The sequence below is a fragment of the Athalia rosae genome, chromosome 1 (genome assembly GCF_917208135.1).
Source record: "Athalia rosae chromosome 1, iyAthRosa1.1, whole genome shotgun sequence".
NCBI lineage: Eukaryota > Metazoa > Arthropoda > Insecta > Hymenoptera > Athaliidae > Athalia > Athalia rosae.
This window is the reverse complement of record NC_064026.1, coordinates 32051542-32057541: the sequence shown is the minus strand read 5'-3', so window position 1 is coordinate 32057541 and position 6000 is coordinate 32051542.

Below are 6000 nucleotides of genomic sequence, written 5' to 3'. Positions count from 1 at the left end.
GCACGACATGTGTTACGTCGATTAATTCTAGTCATCCTTATTTTTATATCATAGACAATAATATCTAAGAAAAACACCCATCAACTGTATAAAACCGAGAATTATGAGCATGACTTTAGGGTCACGCATCGTCAGGGTCTCGTCTTGCCATAATGCGAAATATCAATCCTTGAAAATAAGAAAATCACGAAACGAATTTCTGTATCCGGAATCGTCCGGCAAGTCGACCGTACGTCAAAAACGATATAATTGCCCAGAAACAAAAGAAGAGCCGGCGATTTCAACGGTAAAGAGATGGACGGTTCATTTACCAGGATATTCCCGTGTTGAAAAGAAGAAGAAAAAAAACGCACCAATTGAACTTCAACAATTAATGGAACATCGCGAGTCTGCCTTCGGGGTGTCTGGTGCGGTCGTTGAACTCGCGGAAATATTATTCACTTTTTTTAAAATGGTCGCGGTGCGAAGGTCTTCTGCCTAGGTGAATTTCGTTGTTACCCGTCAACTTCAAACTCGAACGTATGTTAAGTTGTCTGAAATTAGGCGAAAGGCTACATCGCACTGTAGAAATAATTTTTACCGATTTTTAGACAACGATTGTACGAAATAACCGAGTCGAAAAAAATATTATCGGTAGTTGGATTGGGAGAAAAAAAAAAGTAAAATTTGACGAGAAATAATCTCCAACAAATTGTGAAAGTAACCGTTTCGTTGTATTGCAGGTAAAATTCTGCATTGATTGATGTAAATTATTTTTTTCAAAATCGAACCAGAATCTTAATAAGGTACGAGCTAGTCGTTGCCTTTCATCTGGAATCGCAATTGTTCGACATATTTTGTATTATACTTATTATCGTTGAACTTCGTACTCGACCAAAAGAAAGAGTAGAAAGAGAGATTAACGAATTTGAATCGGTTACGGGATAAAATCTTTTGAGATACCGAAGTATGTCGCAAAAATTGATTCACAAAAGGTCCGAAAGAAAAATGAATGGATAACCAACTTAAGCGGTAGAGACAAAACGAACGAAGGGGAGTTGAAGCTGAATTATTCGGCAACTTCGGAACAAGGTATGGTAGCATAGGTAGTGGTGCATCTAGGTGTAACTATAAAAGTAGAGTGAATTAATCTTGTGGAATTCCAAAGTCAAATCGGAAATCTCAAAAAATTGAAATCACTTCGTTATTAGCTTTGTAGTTATAATAATAAAAAATAGTAATTGAGTGTGTTGGCGATGGACGTATACATAGGTATAATAAGCCTCGGTATAATGATCGACCTCACTGGATGCAGGAAGTCCAGATCCTGAGGTGTCGCAACGAATATTATCATAGCGCTCGACTTCTAAGCAATTATGTACAATAATGTCAATAAATATATTTGCAGCATTTGCGTTACTCCGTAACGTCCGTGGATTCGTACGGCCAATTTCGATGGTCATTTCAACCCGATGTAATTATTCGGACCATCGGCGGACTGTATGACTTGGGATGGAAAACCCTGACTAAACGGTAAACGAGTACGTCATAGCGAAGGCACGAAGGAGTAATATTCGATTTATCGACGAATTAATTTCGCCGAGACATGCTATAAACTATGAACAATCGCACATTCTTAGTCAGCCGTAACAACTGAAATTTAATATCCACCCGGACATCCCTCAGGTAATGGAATCTTCGAATTATTTTTTGTTTTTGCAAATTATTATTCATTTTCCGTCCACGCGTTGCTCTTTTTTCAAGTTTTTTTGCGTGTTCCTTGTTTTTGTTATACCTACATGTAAGAGTCCATGTGCGAAAAAATTTATTACTCGACCGATCCGACAGAAAAAAGACCAGAAACCACAAAACAGTCATTTCCGTATATTTTTCCATAATTCTTCTATTATTATTCACCGCATTTTCAACCTTGTGAAAAAAAAAAAAAAAAATGAATCAGTTACGCCTAGCAAAATGACCGAGGGAACCAGAAATTTCCGAAATTACTCCGAAGAAGTTAATGATTCTCATCGCCGTACGTTATACTTCATCGCGATCGTTTAGTTATTTATTTCTCTTTCATCGAGGGCCGCAGGACCGTCAGTTGGTGCAAATCGGGTATCTTCTCTTCTTCTACTCTCGCGCAGTTCAAGGTCCTTCTTAAGCAACGTGGTGCCTGCCTATGAAATTATTGAAATTCTGTCATCAAATCGATTGGTAATGGATTTTTTATGGTAAAAGTGAGGTATCGCGTACACCTATCTGCATCGCGGTGTTGATATTGCGACAGAAGATGATCACCGCAAGCGAGCATGCGATTCGATTCGGAATATTATTCGATTCTAGTATCCGAGCTAAATATGTTAAGATTATACGCACATTTTATAACTGGGTATACGTCTTCAACCTAAATATGGGAGAAATATACATGAAAATTAAAAAAAATATCAGGTCACACTGACCGTTAAAGATGTTGGGTCAGATTTTTTTCGCTTTTTCTTCGATATCACCGATCGGTTATTACATTATTGAATTATTTTTCATTTTTATGAATTAATCATTCGAATTTCGGGAGAAAAACATTAATAAATAACTGGATTCACCAAGCATCTATCTGCGTAGATCGAGGAATAGAAAGGATGCGCGACTCGTATATTGTAATCTCTGTAATATTTCCGAAGGTCCTGCACTCTACAGAAATTGACATTGCGGAGGTCGAATACCCACGCAAATTTTGACCACTATGTTCAGGCGATAAAAATCTTTGAACGGAAATTACAACCAGAAACATGAACGACAAATAGGTGAATAATAACGTTAAAAGAAATAAGCTAGACGTTGAATTTTACTTCCGGTCGGTACATCAAGGCTGAAAAGCCCACAAAAATTACCCCGACAGAAGGCCCAATTTTTAAACAACGTGCGATCCATGATCCATTTTCGATCTGCTTCAAGATCCGAGGTGTCCACCGTGGGATTTCCAGTGCGGATATAACGACGAAGGTTTTTGAAGGAAGATTTTGGTTTGGTATTACCGTCGTGGACGTGTGACATAACTTCGCGAAGAACTCGAGCGAACAAATCTCAAAACATCCGTTAACGTTCGTTCCTCGAATAATCTTTATTTGATCGAGGCTTTATATTTGAGAGATCATCGACGTACTCATAGCACATTACACGTGGATAACTGAAGAGGTTTACTCATTGGAAAGAAGGAGGAGCTCTTCGCCAAAAAAAGCCGGATATTGACTCTGCAAGGATTACCATAATGCTACCAACGACGGGCTTAAAAACTAATTTCTTTGACAAAAAAACTGAAATCCTAGAAAATAATTGAAGAATGTCATCATTGACCGAAATTATTACACCCGGAAGTGTAATCAGAATTATGAAACTCAGGATGGTGGACTTTATTACGTAAAAATCAAGACATTTTGAATACTTAATCGGCGTTCTAATGCAAGGGTGAGTGGTTGGGCGAAGATCACTTTCAAAATCTCTCCGGATCCCATATCGAATACCGAATTATCCCCGAGCGAATTTGCAATTATTCGAAGACGGGCACAGAGTAAAGAATTTTTTCAGTGCGTGGTGCATGCCGGTTGGAGAATATCATGTTCGATGGAACGGTTGATTAGGAATATATCGACATGAGGCCAGTCGAAATTGTTGAATAGTTTTTGCGTGTAACTTATTTCTTGAAGGAAAAAAAAGAATAATGGGGTGAAAAACCCAACCGGACTACTCGTATGAATAATGTTATTGAAAGCCGCGAGCAGCCTTACACGAATTAATGCTGGACTTCTCTAGATTGTTCGCGAACAAATTGCCGGTTACGCGAATAGCCAAGCTCGCAATTCGCAATTAAGTCTTTTGACCCCCCGCACATCGTTCGTGGTTAAACATTACAACGACCGGACTAACGGCTGTTGAAAAAAAATTCAACTCGTCACTTTTATCGACGCGGCATTGTCCTCGAATCGAGTCGTAATAAGCATTATCAGGCAATTTTTCTATCTCTCGCATACCGAAAACAAACACAAGCAAAATAAACGCTACATATTTTCTAATGCACCGCGCCAGCCATTAAAAATGATTAATTTATGTCGTGCATCATGAATGCAGCGCAAATAAAGTACGCAGCTAATTTTTCCATAGCTAATTGCCCGCACTTGTATTTCCCCGCTTTTTGCAGCTCTCTCACAAAGCATGACGTCCAGATAAACTGGAATGGCGCGAGTAAATAATTCCTCCGATGAAGTATCAAAAACGGGGCCAATCTAGGAATTTTCCCAACTACCACGAATCGGATATTGTCGTTGATCGAGTTTCCTATCGACTCGGTTCCACTTGCAGAATGGGATGAGAAAATTCGATAAACAACAAGGAAACTCAAGCTAACCGAAGAAAGTGCCATGTAGTTGAAATAAAATAACGTGTGAATAAAAAGTGCGAGTCATGTTTCGTAAAATGCAACAGGTTACTCCACATCCGTGTGCGATACACGAAATATTAAATAGCGTGTGTGTGCCCGTGTAGAGTTACGTAATTTTTAAGAAAGGATGCCCTTCCCAAGGTAAACTTACAAACCCACCTGAAAATATCTACACCTGTATTTACTCCGCTTAGGTCACCATTCGCTGTAACAGTGTAATCTCGCGCTTTTTTTCTCCATCCACGAACGACGTCCGATCGCCGCACGATCCAAAGGGGAGGGCTACGATTATTAGAAATCGATATTCGAACAAAGTTCGGAGGCACAACGATCGATTGATAATAAAATACATTCGCGTTGGTTCGTTTATTTTCGAATTATCAATCGCTATTGGTACGATGATTTTTCTTTGTCCAAACGACAGGTACAAATTGCGAGTCGAGTTATAAAAATTAGGCAACAATATCTCGCACACGAGGTCCGAGTCCAAAGATCAACCGTTCACCGAAAGCTGTGCCAATCGCAAGTCCAGATTCCAAGATATTGACGATGATGGTGCGGCACTCGATTCGAAATGTCTAAACAGCATTCACACCTAGCTCCGTTGTCCAAGATCAGCACTCGCTCTTTCTTTATTCAATCCATCGCATTCGCAATAGTTGGGTAATTCGACGATGTGCTGCTCTCTTAGAGCGACCTCGAGAAAACCGAATTCCTCTTCTTCTTTCGTACCGCGACCAGCTGCGCACGTACATTACATTATTTACCCAAATCATAGAGCTGTCATTGTATCGCCACGACATACCCGCTGCCCAACGTCCCAACGCATTCGTCGCAATCGGACGAGAAATTTCACGCCATAATTATGTAATACCGATCCTCCTCAATTGATGGACCGAAATAACACACGCGTTACACCTATATAGAAAGCAGAACCGCGTAAACTTGACTCGAATTTTATTCGATCGCCTCCGATGAGGGGGGGGGATAAAAACTCTTTTCATACCCGAATGACCCAATTTCGAGTCTTTCGATAGCGCACAGTCTGCCACCGACACCCGTTGCGTGGCCACCCCGGTGTTGCCGCCGCGGATTACGACCAAATTTTACAAGGTCACATGCCAAACACCCGGTGAGCTTCGCCGGCGTATCCTATACCTTCTACTCGTAACGAGTTTCATCGTCGTCGTTAGATTGGAGCGGTTCTCCGGCTTTCGCTAACCGTCGAGCCGACCGTAACTACGAATCTTATGCGACCATCGTTTCTCCGACAAAATGTGACCGTCAACGGTCCGGAAAGAACAAACAGCCCGAGACTGCAAGGTCCCAACGTTCCTAGAAGAAGGGAAAAAATTCGATAATTACAACCGTCGTGGAAAATCGAAACATCGCTCTATCCTCGCCAATAGACGAATGGTCTACGAAAACGATGTCGTCGAAAATTCCGAATCGACGATCGTAAATGAAAAATCGTGCGAGAATTTCACGCCAATTGTATTTTCCTGAATTCGCGCCAAGTGGCCGGTCGAAGAACCGAAGCTAACGAAACTCTTCCGACACCGGAGAATCGGAGATTTCAACGCATG